This window comes from Triturus cristatus, chromosome 5_2 (assembly GCF_964204655.1).
Source record: "Triturus cristatus chromosome 5_2, aTriCri1.1, whole genome shotgun sequence".
In the NCBI taxonomy this organism is placed as follows: Eukaryota; Metazoa; Chordata; class Amphibia; order Caudata; family Salamandridae; genus Triturus; species Triturus cristatus.
Window position 1 is genome coordinate 898,851,644 of NC_140588.1, and position 20,476 is coordinate 898,872,119.

Genomic DNA, 20,476 nt, shown 5'->3' on the forward strand with positions numbered 1-20,476 from the left:
CAGCTTGTTTTTTATACATGGAATTATCACAATAACGAATAATTGGGATTTTTTTTAAAGAAAATTATTAATCATGGAAAAATTATTTTAAAAAAATAAGTGCTTTTCAAAATCGTTTTTTGATATTTATAAAGCTTAATACTCATACTATGACCTCCTAGCATTAAAATTTGATTTAAGTTGTGTTGCATCACTAAAATGACAAGCATTCGCGTGTACAATTTTCCCTTGCCGCAGGCGCAAACAAGCTCATTTTTATAAAGTATAAGTTATTATTTCCAATGCCTGACTCATGGGTTATGTAATAAACATTCTGGTAATGTATATTATGCAAAAAAATTGTAGGATATTCATTTTTTAATGTCAAAAAAATGAAAGTCGAATTTGGGTAGAAAACACTGTTTCAACTGCATTTTCTTCCATTCAGAGTACTTTTTAAAGTGTCTCACACTTCAGTAAATGCATACGTTTAGGTTTGATATATATTTACAGGTTGTGCCTTCTTATGATTCAATGAGTCAATGTGCCAGTACAAAGGCTTGTTTTAATATCAGGGTTGAAGGTTCTAACTTTAGCTGTGTCTGTCACGATACTACTGAACACGCTATGAAAAACAGGACCTTTTTTTAAAACTTGGAGAAATTAAATAAAATATGGTGTCGCAACCCGCAACTATTTGATGTTAATAAAAAACGGCCTTAATGGAGTTAGCACCCACATAGAGAAAGAGAAATGGAGAATTCTTTTTTGATGAAGGAAAAAGAGGATGTTTGTGAGCAGGTACGTGATGAAGTCAGTAATGATAGAGGGGTGGAGAAATGTAGAATTACGGTTATAGGAACTAGGTAATACGTAGGAAGGAGAAGAACAATTGGGAAAATAGAATGCCGTGGAGGGAAGAGAGATGATGAAGGGGAGTAATAAAGACATGAAGAGTAGCGTGAGGAAGGTTGTATTGACGAAGGGAATAAAAAGGAATGTGGTATCGGTTTGAGTAAGTGGGAGGGGAAAGATGAGATTGCAAGTTCTAGCAGTAGGGGTGAAAATATTGCAATTACCTAACGGGAGGCACTGAGTTTCATATGCTAATATGAAAGCGACGAACAGAGCTTGAATAAAGGCAAGTGACTAAATGATGAAGAAAATATCAAAACTCATTGCAAATGCAATTCGCAGTGCCAGTTGACTGGGGCAGAAAGCGGTCCCAATTGCTGGAGTTCAGTATAACTTTAGCTGGGCCTACTGAGACGTTCATTCATTTAAGGTTGTTGAAATGTGTACCATTACATAGGATTGTAACAAGGATTTATTCTAAAAAGTGGTATGTGTGTTATTAAGTTTCGGGAATTATTCACAGTAAATGTAGTTTAATAATCTGGGAATAGAGATAATTTTTTTTAGCGCCTAAAAAGGAGAAATTATTTTTCAAAATAGAGAGAATTATTGCAAGTTAGGAGGAATTAGGAAGGCCTTCTGGCTTTGACAAATTCAGAGTTACAGAAGCTGGGGGTTGGAGAGCTGCAGAGGCTGGCTCAAGTTACGCTGTTGAGATGCTATCTTTAGTTCAATGGAGTAGGCTGCCACGTTGACATTTATGACCTTTTAAATTAGGGCCTTGCCTCTGTGGAATGCAGAAGGACCTTGCTACACGGGCCTTTGAAGGTGGGGTTTCTGGTTTCTCCATAAGAACATCAATAAAACTAAAGAACTTAATTCCAAAGGGAAAATATAGCAAAGGGGTTTCTTTGGAAGCCCAAACATCATGTTAAATGCTTTGCAGAACTGATACATTTGCGTCTCGCTCTAAAAAAAAAAAAGAATGATGCCTGCTATTAGCTCTTATTTAACAGAAAACGGAGTGTTGCATTAAGTCTTAGACAGACAAAAAGATTCTAAAAAATTTTTTAAGGCTCCATGCCTAAATGTGAACGAATTGACAAATTAAGACTTATTTTTCACAGTGGAAATTGTAGGTGCCAAATTAATGTGGAGTGTCAGTGTAACGATTTTTTTAGAAAGGTAAAACTAAGGTGGCTGGATGTTGCAAGGACTGACAATGGGGTACAGTTAAGTAATGGCAATTTATTTTTGTGTATTTGGTCCTATCATGAATTGTTCTTGCTGGTCCTGTATGTTAGAAGAGAGACAGTAACGTTATATTTGACAGCAGATTTCCATTGCCTGGTGATCTACTGTCAAAAAGGAGGGTAAGGATTTTAAACCTGACAAATTAAACAGGCCCAAATAATGGGTTTTGGGCTGCAGGTTTACAGTGCATAAAAGTACATGACATGGTGTTGTGTGTCACCGCTTATTTACATATGCTATTGTTTTGTCTATGCTTTTTTTGTGCTTGATATACAGCAAGTATATCTGATGGCTTGATGTTTTGTGCGTTTTTATTATTTTTTGCATGTTTTCGTTGTTTTTGTTGCTGCTTTTTATACTATTACAAGTTTACCTGTGTTGTGAGGGGGTGGTCATGACGATGCCCATCGCTACGCAACAGTTGGTTGAACTTGTTCTGGTTACTAAATTCCACAGCTAATGATATTTCATGCTGTGAACATGAGAGGCAGCACTTTACCAGTGCATGTCTAAATTGGCTATAATGGTATTACAGAAAACTAAAAGAGATCTACAGGATCAAAGTGTGTCACCTGCAGTTAGTCACTTACTGCCCTTTCCCTTAATGGAACAGGCAGCCTTACATTTATGTATCCTTGATTGGACCTAAGGATGAAATTATAGATCTGTGACTCAAGGTGGCCTAATTTCTATATTACATTAGTTAATGATGTTTTGACGAATTTTCAATGTCTATTTTTTAATGTGGTTTTTACCCTTTTTGTTCCTGCTGCTTTAATTTTCGGTGGGATCAGTAGTTTCTAATCATGCAAATATCAGGACCCTCTAGTTCTTGTCTTTTGTTTTCATATCTGACTATTAGCCTGTGTATTGCCTAGTGCACCTGATGTGAAAGGTTTCTACATGCCTATGATAATCTGTACCATATGATTTCTCTATTGAGATGTCCTAGATAAGGAATTTAGAAACACTTATATGTAATCATTGAAAAAAAAAAAAATGTGTTTGCCCTATTAGACAATGCCACCATATGTGAAGACATCCATTCGGATAGAATTCTCGTGTAGTTATCTACCCTTAGATGATGGAGGCTGTCACACGGAAACCCAATTGAAAAGCTTAGAGGCACTGTTTTGCCTACTGCCTTTTTATTTGTATTGCTTCCTGAGAAAGACAGTGTATTCTAGACGAAAATTGTCCCATGGCGTGTGGCCACTCCTTTGAAAATCACAGGCCACCTGTTTACAGTCCCCTTGTTATACAACGAACTGTTTAAAGCATCACACTTGCTTCATCAGAAGGCGTTCAACATCAGAAAAGAAGGAGGAGCTGGTTTTGCCACAGAACCAGAATTCCAGTACAAAAGAGCGCCTGTCATGTGCTGGTAACCTCTGACAGTGTGCAGTCCCTTGAGCCCCTTGGCCTGAGTTTTTGGCCACACACCCCCCCTCTTTTCCTTTGCTTCAATGGAAGTGCAGTGCACCGGCGGATCCAAGATTGACAGAAGGCACTACATTCCAGTGCCCATGGAAGAGCAGCCTGAGCGTCCTCTAACACTGAATGACGAGTGTTGGAGTCTGAGAATGGTCCCGAATCTGCACGAGATGACCTGTGCCCTTGATCAATGGAGAGCACACTACCTGTAGTGCCTGCCGCAAAGGAAAAATACTGGCGCACTGCCTTGAGACATTGAGACTTTTTCGAGTGAGCTGTGGGTGTTTGCCAGGAGGGCACTCCAACTAAGCAGTACTTTTCTCATGAAAGGCTTGAATGAAGAGGCCCAGGCAAAAGAAAACAACAGAAGAAGATTTGATGGACAATAGAAGCCTGCCAGAGAGGCTTTTTGAACGGACTCTGGGCATAGGTGGTTTCACAAGAGGTTTCCGTGTGATTGTATAGACTAGGTGTTAGAAGGCTGTTTGTTTTGCTGGCATTGTCTAGTATAAGCAGAATAAAATCCATTTTCTGTGGAAGAGTACCCCCTTTTCAACTCAGAGCATTGATGAGGGTCACCACTGTTTCACCTGAACATAAAAATTATTATTTCATTTGTAATAGTGGTCACTACTTTCTCCCGTTGTCTATATGTTTTTAATAACGAGTTTTCTAGTGTCTTTTTAAACATGACGTTGTCATTTATGGATGGGATTGTTTTTCTCTACCCAATTGACTTCTGCACACGCTTCCCAACCTATGTCCTTTCCTACTACTGCTTCTTTGCATTCTTTTCACCCTTTTCCTGAACATGAGCAGGTTAAAAGATCAGAATTCGTAAGCAATTCTTTTGTACAGCTTCTGCATCAACACTAGTTAGTAATGACCATCACTAATTGTTGGGGGTGTGATCTTATGCCACCTAGATAGAGGTATTCCTTATTTTGTCCTGCCATATGTGGCCTTTGTGCTACTACATGTGTAAGGAGACGTGTCCCGTGAGAGTCGCTAAGTAATAGGATGATGCTACAGCAACATCTCCATGACTTCATGTCTGTAGACCTGGACTCGGATTGATGAGAGTATAGTTATTGCCTATGTAAGGGCAAAAGGAGGGTCTGTCGTACTTTAAAATTTGGGACCGCGTAGGAGGCAGGGCCCTACCCCTGTCTATCCCAGTCTTAGCGAACCGCGAATGGTCAATGCGGTATGTACAAGTGCTTTGTGTAACGTTTTAGCTATGAATACACTATGTATACATTATTATACATTGACTCCGTGGGTTCCATTTTGTATCGGTGGCCATCTTATGGTTGCCCTCACATAGGCTATATAGCATGAAGCGAATACGGGCCTTTTAGAACACATGTGCCTTCCTTTGACTTTTCTGTGACCTGGGCAGCTTGGCTCCGCTGCCCCAGGTCAAACTGGTCTCACGAGTTCCCCGTCCTCTGGCCACCTGTGATTAGCATCAGGGCTTGACACAACATAAAGTCTTTTCATCCTACACGAGCCTCCAGCTAATCTCTTTCGCACCTGACTATTCCTGCTTTATGGCTTGTTTCCCAAACAGGAGATGCTCATGTTTATTGGGGCCTATCAATATCTGATGTGGGATCTGAACCTTGCTGTGTAAATAATTGCGGGATGGCTGAACTGAAATGTGGGATTGTAATCATGACTCTGCTTGTTCTTTGAAGTAAAATATGTGAATGACCAACTGCAAGAGAAGGGCGGTGTTGCCCAGAGCGTAACATTCTCCATAAAAGAGGAGACTGGTTTCTGTTCTGCAGACTGCCTCATTCAGTTGCTAAGGCTTCTGTGCGACGTAGTCTCACTCATTTGAGTTTAATAAAGATGTCTTTTCATATTTCAGCTTCTGTTGCCAAGTTCTTTGTTATATTATCAAGATATGTAGAATTTTATAATACCACATCAGGAAGTACTCGAAGTCATAGGGTGCTACCCCTAGCACCTCTGGGGTCTCGAAAATTGGAGTACTTCACATGGGGGGCTCCAGCCTCCCTATTCAGCCTCAGTGACCAAAATCTCCCCAGAGCACTACAGAAGATGGGAGGGGGCCGCGCGCACCCCCTCCAAGAGTCCTGCATGAACCTGGGGACCGCCACCCCCCAGGGCCGGCTCCAGCAGTGTCCCGGGGTGCCCACCCCGGGGACATTGCAGTTTGCTATGAGATGGCGGGAGCACTGCTCCCGTCATCCCATAGCAAATAGTGTGCACCGCTTTGAACAAGCAAGCAATAGAACAATAATGGGTTTGGCTCTAAACAGTAAGGCTGAGCCCCTATAGCAAAACAAACAAAACACCTGCCAATACTGATGATCAATTCCAAATTGAAGTCAACGTGGCGCAAGAACAATCGATCAATGCACGTCGTAACTATTCAACAGTATTTATTTTTAGAACATCATTTCGTCCACTTTTTACTTTTTTACAACACAATGCTTTATGTATAAAGATACACACAACAACACAGAAATATTTACCAAAGAAAACTTAGAAAAAAGTTTAGAAAAAAATCACGCAATAGCCTGCCGACGATTTGGCATGTCTCACCACTTACATTCGTACTTGATCATTCATACACCATTCCCCATTCACCAACAAGTCACATCCTACACACAATCACATGCCCGCTCCTTGGTTCCCTGAGTATATATTTTCAAATTAATGGACCAAGGCACTTAAACCAAACAAAGAAATAATTTGCAACAAAGCGTGATTGTGCACAACATCTAATCCCAATAATTTTGTTCAAAACAAGTGGTGTTTAAAAATGCACAACATAGACAACAATTTTAAAGTGCAATTGTTTGGTACATAAAGAAAGGTCTACGCGTTTCGAACAAGACTTGTCCTCCAGGAAGACCGATAGTGTCTGGCTGCGATTCCCTAATTGAGCCAATTTCAAAGTATGTTGACTATAGTTTGAAGCTGTTCATGGTTGAAGTCCCTTCATATCTTCAAGACACCACTGACTTCATTAACAAACTTGAGAATGTCATCTTCGAAATCAATAAAGATATAATGGTGGCACTTGATGTCACTTCATTATATACTCAAATTCCACAAGATGAAGGACTTGCAGTCCTGTCATATTTTTGGGAAAAGAGAACGAAACCTGTCAGGGTCCCTACAGAATTCATCCTTGAACTGGCTACCTTTGCACTTAAGAAAAACTATTTCACCTTTGGAAGTGAGTTCTTTTATCAGATAAAAGGAGTAGCGATGGGTTGTCCCTTCGCTCCAGAACTAGCTGTATTGTTCATGTCAATGTATGATGACCCCCACCTACATACGGGGGTGGGGGTACGCTCCATACATACGAGGGGCTGGGGGTACGCTCCGTACATACGGGGGTGGGGGTACGCTCCGTACATATGGGGGGCTGGGGGTACGCTCCGTACATACGGGGGGCTGGGGGTATGCTCCGTACATACGGGGGGCTGGGGGTACGGCGCGTACACACGGGGGGGCTGGGGGTACGCTCCGTACATACGGGGGGCTGGGGGTATGCTCCGTACATACGGGGGGCTGGGGGTACGGCGCGTACACACGGGGGGCCTGGGGGGGTGTTCGGCGCGTACCGGGCACCTGTTTGGACATCTCCATGGTTGCTATGGGAGTTCGCTCCGGACGGTCTTTTTTCCATACAGTTGTACAATCGGACGGATGGGACGGATCGTACTTGCGCATTCGGACTTCAGTTTTCCCATTTGTACGTAAAAATGTCCGGGGACGTGTTGGAGACTTTTACCGACCCGAGGACGTGTGGGGGAATATTCCCAATGCGATTCGTATGGACTTTTTCCCATACGAATCGTACTTGCCAGTTTGTACGGGACTTGTACGATTCGGTCGGAAAAAACTCCAGATACGATTTGTACGGGGAATATTTTTCCAGGATCGGAATCGGCCCCACAGTGTCCTTTATTGGCAGACATAGGCATGTTTTGGCCCATCGGTACTACGAAGGTGAGTCAGTTGACATTACCATTGACTCAGCAGCACCACTTTTTACTAATCCGACTAGTTGTGCAATTCCCTGTAGTCTCACCCTCTATTCAGGGAATATAATTTAATTGGGAGAATGACTTAAATCACAAGACTCCCGAACTTCAATTCTTAAGAATACATTCACTAATCACTGTTGAGCCATTGGACTCCCATCCACGGTGAGTCCAGAATAATAGTTGTCTTGCATGAACGAGTGGACTTTAGACACCCTCTAATTAAATTGATCTTGGTACTCCCTCATTAGAACCATTAGTTCATTGTGTTTTTCTCTGCAGGCCTGCTCAGTCCTCTAAATAATGATGTATTTACTATGAGTACCGAATCTGGCTCACACAGAATAGGAAGAGCACATCAATTGCTTAGGTAAGATGACCTTAACAAGCCTTTATAGCATTTCCAACCACCACCTGACCCATTCCCTATATTTTAGCCATCTCTAAGGCGGCCCAATTTTCAGTTCCCAGGCAATTCCTGTCCTGATGATACCCACACATCTCGAGTAGGGTTGAAACGTTGTCGACAACAATAGGATAGTCCATAGAGTGAAGCTACAAAACAAATTTGGTTGATATTCCACCCATTGAAAATCGCTTGACTGGACATCCTCTCTTTTTTTTACCAATAACCATGTTTTTTATTCTAAGTCACTTCATTTTCACACATTCTTATGTTATGGTTATTTCACTTAAGGATCTTTGACCACTGTCTTCTTCTTTTCTCAAATTAATTAATCACAATATTTTAAGCCCTATAAGTAGAAAAAAAAGTTACAAATATATGTGGAAGGCGACGGCCGCACCCTCCGTCTCAGTGTGGAAGGCAGGATTGGATTTTTGTATGGGCCTTGAAGCCCCCATTTTTATAGCACGAGGCTGCCCGCGTAAACATTATAAAATCTGGAAGCGCTGGGCGGATTACAGGGGATTGGATTTAGAGCCCATTCCAGAGTAGGGATTGGGTGGGCTGTGGTCTTTTCCTCCCTTCTCTTGGGGGGGCATGTAACATACGCGTGTTAGGCGGCATGGTGTCTATTGGACATGTTTCATAGCGAGGGTAGAGCTGTAGCTCCGATCATACCTGCTGATTTTGCTGGGCTGGTTGTGCGATGGGGTGTGGGGGGGGGGTGTTATTTGTTTTTTTGTTTAATTGGGTTGTATTTTATATGCATCTCCCTTCTTTATTCTTATTTTGTTATTACATGAGAAAACTGTCAAAGTCAGGATTTGGTTCATTGATGCTACGGAAGCCTCTGGGTTACAGAGCTCCGCTGAATGTGCATTTGACAAACAAAATTTGTTTACAAAAAAAAAATATATATGTGGAAATAAACCTTTCATATAATAAAAAAGAAATCTTCAGCTGAATCAAGTGAAAAGAAAGTGAATTGTTCAGGCTACTTCTTATCGTTGCATAAACCAAAATCGAGACATACGTGCTCCGTATAATTTTCAGTGATTAAAACAAACACCGAAAGTAATTTTGATAATATATAAGTGTTACTAAAATGAGTTCCATGTGAACACTTGTCAAAAGTTAATACTTGGATACGGAGTTCACATGGACGTATAGGTTGCTCTTGTTTTTTTGATAAATTTAAGGCCCATGAGTCTGATGGCTCAGTGAGATAATGAATCTATGCTTGTCTGCATAGTCACAATTCGAGTCCAGGCAGGACCACTTGTTTTTCAATTTGCCTGAAGTTGATTATAGAGGTGGGTGACAATAAACATTATAGCTCTAATAAACCTTTGAGGATGAACATATAGCTCACAAAAATGTGTTATGCTGTGCTATATATCCCTTGGTGCTGCAATGAGCATGGCCTCAGTCTGATGTACTGGTAAAACTGGCCATAGGTAAAGCTAAGAGAGTATACCATTTTTCAATGTCTGCAATCATGTGAAAACTGAGCTTACCTTGGGCCTAGCATGCTTCAGCAGACAAGAAATATGGTGCCTGATTGTATTTGTAGAGGTGCCTTCTCACAGAATTCTGCACTATATGACTGCAATGCAGACTTGATGCTTGTTGTGTTTTAGAAGCACTGTGGTAATAAACACATCAAACCACCCACTGACAGTTAATATATAGCACAATTTCTACTACCCATGGTTGGGAGTGGCAAGAGTCCTGAGCAGAAAAAGACCCATAGTACTGCATACAAAGACCCTCAGGGTACCATAGAGGTTGCAATGGCAGATGACGGCTACAGCATCAAGTGTGAAGTGATTGATTGCAGAGCTAATCTTTAGAAGACAGGAGCTCAAAATAAAACATACGATCTTGCGGTATAGAAGTAGTGAGTGTCCCTGTGTGTGTGCCATATGATCAACTTTAGACAGATAAGTTATGATTTTATTCTAAAATGATACTTCATTTCATTAGTGGGTGCTGGAGCACGTGGGCACTTTGAGGCAGCAATTGAGAAAATGCACCTAGTGCTGCGACTTCAGGCAAGCCTCTAATTCAGAGCCTGTTGTATAGAAAATAAATAGTAGGTTAAGATTAAGAAGGTACTTGCCTGGCCCTGCATGACCACCTTACCTGGTGCCTTTGTCCTCCAAACAGGCACAGCTCTTTCAGACCCTGTTTGTGTCTGCTGCTCAAGCCCCCAGCCCTCCTTTATGCTACCACCCTCTTGCTCTTTTTGATTTTTTTCCTGTTTGCCTTTTCTGCAACTTGCGACTCTTTGTGTCTTTACTTTCCTTTTGCCTCTTTGTCTCTGCTATATTTTGCCTCCTTTTGCTCATTTGTGCACTTCTTTTTCTCTGACCCCTTCAAGCCACTCTCCCTCAGCTCACCCTGACACTCACTATTTTTGTTCTACTTCAAATTCTTGCACTCTGCCTCTTTTTGCTGCTTCTTTGCTCATGTTTTCCTCCTTCTTACTCTGGTTGCCTCTTTCCTCCTCTGTCACCTTTTTGCCTCCCCCCCCTTGTTGTCTTTTTGTTTCTTTCCCTCCTTTGCCATGTTTTTGCCTTTCTTCCAACTTTGCTATCTTTGTGCCCCATCACCGTAGACTCACCTGCTCCTTTCCACCTGTGCTCTCCTGCCACTGGATTCAGCCATGCCTAGCCTTGACCACTGCCACGGATCTCCTTCTAAATGGCGGCCCTAACATGGATGTGCAGCCTGCGCCTGGTTGGTTGAATTGAATTGAATTGGCATTTATTTAGTGCATGGCTACCCGGGAGCATCCCAGCGCTGAAGCCGTAACTAGAGGGCAGGACCCCTAGGGGAAAAGCCAAGTCTTTAGTTGTTTCCGGAACAGTAGGGGGTTTGGTTCCCTGCGGAGGTGCAGCGGAAGGGCATTCCAAAGTCTGGACGGATTGCCAAATGCCAAAGGTAAGCCCCTTTATTCCCATCCATGCCCTGCCCACGCTGAGTGCCCTGCCTGAACTTCCTCCACTTGCACTGAAGGTGCGTTCTGCTGACCATCCCCTAGACTGCAATCTCCACCCTCTGTCCTGACCCCACACACAAAGGTGAACAACACCCATGGGTATTACACCTACCCCAAACACCAACCCCACCATGACATGCCTCCTCCTCAAAATGTACTCTCTTGTCAGACATGCCATTAAAATCTGGGCCATCCTGCATGACCTCTCCGTGGACCTTCTCTTCCTGACTGAAACTTGGCTCAATGTGACTTTGGCCTCCGACTTCGTAGTGGCTATCCCATCTGGCTTCAAGATCACTAGAAAGGACAAAACCTGCAAAGCCAGAGGAGGGCTAGCCATCATCTACAAAAAATATCCATTGCCCCATCACTTCTGAAAACTCCAGCAACCTCCTGGAACACCTATCCTTTCAGCTCAACATTTCCAGCAACACCACCCTGGGAGGGCACCTACTGAAAAGACCCCCCAAAACCAGATTCAACTTCAGAAACATCATCTTGGAATTTATCGCTCAACTTGTGTTTAACCCCAGCTCCTTCATTTACCTCTGTCACCTCAAATTCCACCTGGAATACCTCACCAAGTCGGACTCCAACAACCTCTTGGGAGGCTTGAACACATTTGGTCTTACCCAACAAGTGAAGGACCCCATCCACACTGCTAGACATCTCCTCAGTCCTATCTTTGCAAACTTCTTCAACATCACGTTGGAAAAGCCCACACACCTCATCTGGACTGACCACTCCCTTGTCCACTTCGACCTGCACCTACCCCAGCAATGAAGAACCACACCAACCAAAATCACCCGATGCCACTGGAACAACATCCCTGAGGAGTCTAGGACCACGAGCTCCAAACCTGCAGCCCACTACTTCTAGACAAGCTCTTCTGAGCTATCTCCAACTTCAAAGGTTGGAACACCTCCTCCAAAGACAACCTCGCCTGGCCGGCTTCAAACCATAACCACCACAAGGATCAGACAACAAGACAACTGGTCACAGAAGAACTACAACTATCCAGAGACCTTTGCAAGCAAATATCACACAATGGAGACACATGCATGATGTATAGGCTCTACCACCAATGACTCAGACCCATCAAATGCTCAGCCCTGACCAAATGAATTGAGAACAACTCCAACAAAGCCAACTAAATTTATGCTATAGTGAAAGACATCACCACCCACTACCAGCTCCACTACTGTCACCCGATCAACTACTTAAGCAACAAAATTAGAACTGTGAACAAAAACTTTGCTTCCCAACCATACCTGTCCACCCTCGCCGCCCTCCAACCAAATGAGAAGGGCAACCCTGATACTGCCACGGTCTACTAGGTCACCATCACCTCAATGGAAACCACGTCAACCATGCGCTCCATCCACGCAGGAGCCCCATTAGACCCCTGGCCACACGTCATTATCAACAAAAAGGGATTCAACCCCATCGGCACCACACGCACTCCGAAACTCAACACCTGCCTCAATACTTTTACTTTCCCAGCTGCCTAGAAGCATGCCGCCATACCACCATTTCTGAAGCAACCCTCAGAAGACCAATCTTCTTGCTTCCCTACCTGGCTAAAGTCTTGAAAAACTTGTCAACACACGACTGACTGACTATCTCAATGACAAACACCTCCTGGACCACTCTCAATGGGGATTCAGGCTCAATCACAGGACCAAGACCACCCTCATCGACTCCACTGACAACATCTGGCTGATCATGGATAAATTTAGGTACAACAGCACTCATACTTCCTGACCTTTCAACAGCATTCAACACCATCTCTGACCCAATCCTCATCCTAAGCCCCCACGGAACATATGCAGACTCACACTCTGATGAATCAGCTCCTTCCTCACTGCACAGTGCCAGGTGGTCAGCCTGGCCCCATACACCTTTGCTACTGCAAACTAATCTGCGGAGTCCTTTAGGGATCCTCACTCAGCCCCACTCTGTTCAATGTCTACATGGCACCACTTGCCAACCTAATCTGAGCCCCCGGAATCAGCAGCATCTTGTACTAAATGAGATCCAGCTCATCCTCTCCCTGTCCGATGACACCCCAACACCCAGATGAAGCTCACCACCTGCAACTGGAAGTCTCCAACTGGATGAAGGCCAACTGTCTGAAGCTCAACTCTGACAAGACAGAGGTAATACTCTTCAGAAAAGACACCTCACTCTGGTCGTCAACCTGGTGGCCATACGAAAAAGCCCAGAACATAGGGATAGTGGTGGACCAGCCAAATGACCAGCCAGATTAACACAGTTGTCTCCTTCTGCTTCTAGACGTTCAAGCTCCTTAGGAAAAGTTTCCTATGGTTCCCGCTCAACACCCAATGAACCTTCACACAAGCACTGATCACCAGCAAGCTGGATACAGGATCTCACTGCATGGCAACATCACCACTCATCTCACCAAGAGACTCCTAGTCATCCAAAATGCAACAGCAGGACTCAGACTCAAACTCCCTTCTTGCACTCACATTTCTACACATCTCAAAAACCTCCATTGGCACTCAGTTCACAAATGCACTCTCTTCAAGTTGCTCACGCTCACAATCAAAACACAATGTAGGATCTGCATACCTGTACAACCACATCAAACCACATCAGCTTCCACACCCGACCAGAAACCTCCTCTCATCTGGGCTCCTACTCGCCCAAGTCCCCTGACTCTGAAGAGCCACCGCCAGCCGGTGTGCTTTCTCGTACCTGGCTCCTAAAGCCTGAAACAAATTCTCCCTGCGCATCAGAGCCACCAGCTTAGAACCTGGATTTTGCAGGAAAACAAAAACCTGGCTTTTCCAATAGGAACCAGCTAGGACTGCCCCTCCTTGTTGAGGTGCCAGGATACTCTCCTGGGTGATATGTGCACCATACATACACGAGTAACATAACAAGGTGGCTAGGAATCTAGCAGTTGGTGGTCGCTTGAATGCTCCCAGAAGCTTCGTATGATTACTAGAAAAAAATGGGACTGCAGAGTAACATCTTTTCTTGGGCGTAAAATATATATATTTACATAAAGATATATTTTCTCCTCAATAGGGTAGAACATCTAAATTGTAAGAGAGTCTACATTCCGGCTATACTGGTTGCTCAAAGGCGAGGCCATGAAACACCATGCCTGTTTCACTCTAGGACATAGGACACCAATAAAGTTTCAACACAACACTTATAACAAAAACCCTTGCAGAAGACATTTCACCTGCTAGAGAGGAACACAATACCCTCCAGGCTGGCTGATGACTACCATACTGGCACTATAATAAGGGGAGAAAAAGCAGCAGCATTGGGTGCCACCTAATGGTGACTCCAGATTACTACAAAAGGCCAGCGAAATTGCTTTTGGGTATGGGGGGTGCTAATGCCGGCAAAGTGCTGTCTACCTGACATGTAGAAACCCGTCACACCCCTGCTGCATGTTTGTGCCTGCATTTTAAAGTGGCTTTTTTTCGATGGATGGTGTAGCGTGCAGTAAATAAGCTCCTATCCGCCTAACATAGCAGACTTAAGTAAATACGGGGAGGTCTTTCAGGCACTTTCGGTTTTCTTGGGCCCTCCACTTTCTTGGGGCTCCACAGAAACCTGGGCTTCACTGTCTGAAATCATCAACAGGCAGAACGTTCAGAATCAATCCCTGCGCCGGGCGCACTGAACAACAACATCTAAGCTCAATCACTTCTCCCGCCAATGGCAAATAATGTTTTTTTAATTCAATTTTCTCTGTGTTCCAAAAAAACAGTCCTTCCGCTCTAAGGTGGTTCAACAGAAAGAGCTGCAGATAAGGCTCCTTCAGCAGCAGTGCTGCTCAGAGGTCTCCGATGCCCCGCATTGACGACCAGGACACGCTGCTGAATGCACAGGAGATAAATGGAGTTAATGCCACTCAGCAAACATGGCATTCTTGTCGCGCTGTGATCACAGATGAGTCACTAAGTAGGACGATTAATCACAAATCAATGTTACCAGGCTCATTTAAAGACTATTCTCCCCTTGAAAAACATCCCGAAGCTCTCTATTTATGAGCTAATGCGTTTATTCTAGCAGCATCAGTCCTGTTATTGGACTGGTACATCAGGGCATGCAGGAAATTTGTGTGCAATTAGGCTAAAGCGATGACCCCCTTAAACACATTTTGGCACTTTTTTTTATCTGCTACAGCGTTGGGTAAATAGATAAATGAATTCATGCATTACAGAGAAATTATGGCTAATGTAGTACCAGGAACAAAATGGACGTTTCTCAGACTTTTTAATACGCAGGTCAACATGCCATTGAGAGACGCAAGTTATACTGTTTTAACAGCCTGGAGATGGGTGTCCACTAAGCTGCTCGTGTCTGCCCCAGAGACGCTTCTTCCACTGATAAACACTTTTATGATTCGGATAATCCTGGCAGTGCATAGATTTGAAAGTGCATAATGTTTGCGCTTTGGCATTTTGATAAATTAGCTTAGATAAGTGACAGTTTTGAACATCTCGGCGCCCACAAACGTTTTTCTGCAGTCCAGGGTGATACTGTGGTTGTGGCACAGTCTCTTCCTGCATCCCATACAATTTTGATGTATCATGTGCCACCTCTCGGCCTCTTTGCTCTACAAACCCTACCCGACTCCATTTCTCACTCATGACAAAATTGTCAGCACTAAGAAGTCTAACAAAAGTTTAAGAGTACGGGGCACACGAATTTTTTAATGGGTAAAAGAATGGATTTTAAGAGCTCATTTCTTTCCAGGGGTGTACGAAGGATTTTTTACCCAACCTGCACAAAGTTCTACTGGTAAACTTGTCAAATTGCAAGAAAGTTCAGAAATGTTATGCTTTCCTACAGTTGTGTGAAAATTATGACTGTTGCGACAACTTGCAGAAAACAATGTGTATGTTCTCTTCTTGCATACGTTTAATTAAAAATGCAATAATATTTATCATGCAGTATGGAGATTGCACGGACGAAGCATAACTTTGAGCATGACATTTTGAAAAGTGCAAAATTCATGACCTTCACCAAACTTTGCAGACGTAAAATACAACTTTGCACACCACTAATCATCATTGGTGGATGTAGGAAATGTTTTTTTGGATAAAGGGGGTTTGAGCTCTCGTCAAGCGACAAACACAATCCCTGTCAGGGTGAACCACAAAAAGTCACTAAATTACCAATGCTTAACTCTTTCATAGTTTGCACAAAATGCTGTCAGGTTTAACTTATAGGCAATGCATAAGGTATTCATATAGCACACAAACAGTAGTAAAGTGAAAACACAACACAAGAAAATGGAGAAAAAAAATACTTGACACCAAAACGACAAAAAAAAACATTAGGAGAACCAGAGTTTTGAATGTTTAAGAATGTTTGTACAAACTATCGCCTAAGAGATCAAAGTGCCAACCGTGGGTATCTTGTCGTGCGAGATTGGGTAAAAATGGAAAAGTATGGCTGTAGGGGATTGGGCCCTTTCGGTGTTTACCCTTGGACTTAGAAGAAATTTCAGCGGCAAGTCTATTGAGAAGGTAGCTGACGGTGTCTGAGGAAGAAGCATTGTCGCTAGGAACCGCTGGACGAAGTCACAGTGAAGGTTTTTATGTTCGGCTACTGTGAAGTCAGGCCGACTAGCGATGCAGCTTGGGCAGAAGGACAAGCAGGTAGGTCTCTGTCTCCTCTCAGGTCTCAGGCCACTGTTAGGCTGTACATTTTCTAAGTCCCAGGGTTAGGGTTTTGCCTGTTTGAGCACTTTTAGTGCCACTTCCAAGGGTCTAGGACTACGTGGGCATCACTTGGAGGAAAGGACGCACTTCAGGCAGGGTCCAAGTGCAGGTTTAAAGTTGTTGGAGTTTTTTCTGTCCATATAGTTTAGAACAGGGAAGTCCTCTGGCAGCAAAAGGGCAGTCGTCTGAAGAACAAAGCAGACCTCAAGAAGCAGGCCAGTCCTCTGAAGTACAAGCCAGGCCTTCTGAGTGTCCTCCACAGGTCCAGGAGTGAACTGAAGAGTGAATCCAAGGGTCCTATTTTTATAACTGGTACCATCTTTGAAGTAAAAGAAACATTTAGAGTTTTCCCCCCACACGTGGTTCTAGAATTTCCTTTCTCCCTGCCCAGGCTGCAATATTTCTAGGGTAACTAAAGACTGGTGTGAAGTTCTTTATGAGTGTGCTGAGGAGCTCCTTTGAATGTAAGTGGGGCAAGGAACAGTTTTCCCCCTCCTATCTTGGCAGGATTGCCCATCCTGCCAACCCTAGTACCTCTCTGTATCACTGTCTGGGAGAAATACACAAAGGCCTACTGCCACTCTAATCACAGTCATGTGACCCAGGACACATGCTGCAGGCGCCAAATGGTTAGGGCAAGAAAATGCCAACTATCTAAAAGTGTCACTTTCAGAACTGTGACTTCAAATCCAACTTTACCATTAAAGAGGATTTTAAATTACAATTCTTTGGAGACCAAACACAATATTTCTAATTGTTCCCCATCAAAAGTTATCACTTATTAAATGTAATAAGGTAACCCAATGTAACCCCATGGGAGAAGTAGGCCTCACAGTAGTGAAAAACGAATTTGAGTTTTTTTCACTAGCAGGACATTAAAAACTTAAAAGGACGTGTCCCACTTTTTAAATACACTGAACCCTGCTCTAAGGGCTGTTTAGGACCTATCTTTGGGGTGACATATATATTAAAAATGGAGTTTTAGGCCTAGCAGAAGGTTTATTTTGCCAGGTCGAATTGGCAGTACAAACATGTGCACAGTCTGCAATGGCAGGGCTGAAACATGTTTTAAAAGGCTACTTAAGTGGGTGGCACAACAAGTTTTGTAGGCACATTACTATAATTTAATTTACAGACCGCAGATACATGTTGTACCACTTTACTAGAAACTTATGAGTATATTTATGGTGCCTATCAGGTGCAGGCTAATTTTATGTTTTAAGGAGTGAGTACAAGCACTCTAACACTGGTTAGCATAGGTAAAGTGCACACTGTCCTAAAATTCACCCAAAACAGGTTCAGAAAACAGGAGGAGAGGAGGCAAAAAGTTTGGTGTTTACCCTGCAGAGAGGGCCAAGTCAACAGCACTCACCTCCAGCCAAAAGCCAGGGAAGACTAATCAATGAGTTTCCCTCCTTAGGTGATAGAACATGAACAATGTCCCTCCCATGCAGTGGCCTTTGTCATTTCTATGCCCCTCCAAACTCAGTTGGCTCTTTGTCAGTACTTTCCTGAGCCACTGAAATGACCTATGTGGGACATTCTCCTCACCTGTGGAACTCATTTGTGAAGCACCTAACATTAAATTGCTCACATACGCATCCCAGTAGGCAGACAGTTACCACCATGGCCAACAAGGTGATGCGGCTCATTCCGCCCCTTTGATCAGACTTCTGTCTCATCCCAAGGAAAACTCAGCCCATAAGGACATCAACTAACAGAGGTCACCGGCTGCTGTCAGTGTCATGAGCCAGGCCCCTCACTCCCAGGTGGAGGCTCCAAGTGGGGGCCTTGGGCAGGCCTCACTTCCATCCTTGGGGTTGGCATGGAGTTCCCTAACTGCTCTTGAGGGTTCTCTGAGGTTTCTCAGAGTTGAGGGCAACAGCCCCAGAAGTTAGGAACTCTACATCCACTCTCGCTCCCACCAGTCCAGGCATGGCATCCTGAGACTGGCCTTTCAGCCCTGGGTCTGTACCCTCTAGGTAAAGTGAACTTGCTGTCAATTATGTGTTGGCCCAACTCTGTAAAGCAAAGACAGAGCATGTGTTCTCTCAGAATTAGGCCACAGCCCAATGGAATATCTTACTTTACTGCCCCTCACCCAACCACTCAGTGCCTTACTGGAGTAGTCCAGGAAATCCACCATAGGACTATTTTTGGCAATTTCTGTCTCTCCCTGAACCTGATGCGATTTTTCTTAGGGGTCAGCCCAAACTTGTTAAGCAAAATGTATTTAAGGGAGAGTACCTCATCTGGTCCCCGCCTCTAATGTAAGAAGGATATCCTTCCCCACTGGCTACATGTGTTTCCACAGGTTCACTCCCCAATCCTCTTCTGGGACCCTGTGCAACCTCAGAGCTATCTCTAACGCAGAAAACCATTTAGCTATATCATTCCCCACCACATAGGTAGGCACCAAGTATTGGTTTGTGCAGACTCACAACTCTCTATTGGACACTATTACCACTGGAGTCTGCTGCTTGCTTAGCTTAGAGGCACAGCTCCCTCAGGCTCACCTCATGAGCCAGGAACAACTTCCTTTCACCCAAGGCCCTCTCGGTCTCAGCCACCTCATTGGCTAGGGCAATCTCAGCTTCCGCCTTCTTTTCTTCCAAGGCCCTCTGTGCTGCGCCTCTCTCTAATTTGAATTTGGTCAGCTGCAGCCTGAACTCTCACTCAGCCTTTCTGTCCACAAACTACTCAGTGGACAGGTTGTAGGTGGACACCATGTCCCCTGCCCTGGCAAGGGGCTCTATTTCTGCATCCAAGTTGTCCTCCTCAGGCTGCTGCAGCTCAGGGTCTGTGGCCAGGTCTCCCTCTTTCACCTCTAAGTCCAATTCCTCCTCCTCAAGGTTGTCATCCTCTGGTTCCTGTGGGGTGGACTGCATCCTCTTGACCTCCTCAAAGTGCTAGTTAAGTGGGTGGAATGTTGGGATTGAAAGGTTGGTGGGGGGCACAATCTAGTATTGGAATTTGAACTTTGGTATTGTCAGATGGCCACTAGCAGCAGTTTAGGTGGGTGCTCACTGGCACCACTCTCTATAAAGAAACGGAATCCTAAATAAATAAACCATGATAGTATCCCTACCTTGTGTGGTGGATTTATTCTTAACAATGGTGACGGGATGGTCTAGAGTGGTGGCGGCATAAGAAGTGGTCCTGCTTTTGAGGAGCTTAGGTGGCGTCCAGGATCGTGGTCAACTACCGAGTTGCAGGTGGTGAATGCAGGTGCTGGGCGGAGAAGTCGGAGGAGGAGCCCGGCATGAGAAGTCTGTGTAGGGCTTTGGTGATGTCAGGCTTACCCATTGCATATGTTATGTTATGTTATAACAATTTATATAGCGCACTAATACCCTTAGGTGTCTAGGCGCTTTTGGTCCGATGCTGTAAGAGGGAGACTAATTTTTAAAAAGCCAGGTTTTAAGGTGCTTCCTAAATTCAAGAAGGGATAAAATCTTCCTGAGAGAAAGTGGAAGAGAGTTCCATATCCTGATAGTGCTATGTTTGAAACTCCTCACCCCCCCAGTTCGTCTTTTTGACTCTGGAGTTGGGCATTAGGGAAGCATTAGCCGACTGTAGTGATCTGCAAGGAGAGTACCAGCTAAAAGCGCGCCGAAGAAATTGAGGGCCTTCTCTGTAAAGTGCCTTGTGTGCGATACAAAGTACCTTGAATTTCACGCACTGGGCGACTGAGAGCCAATGTAGCTCTTGAATCCCAGCCCTAATGGACTGGTGTTTGGGAACGTCCAGCACTAATCTGGCAGCTGCATTTTGTACCGATTGTAGTCTTCTGATC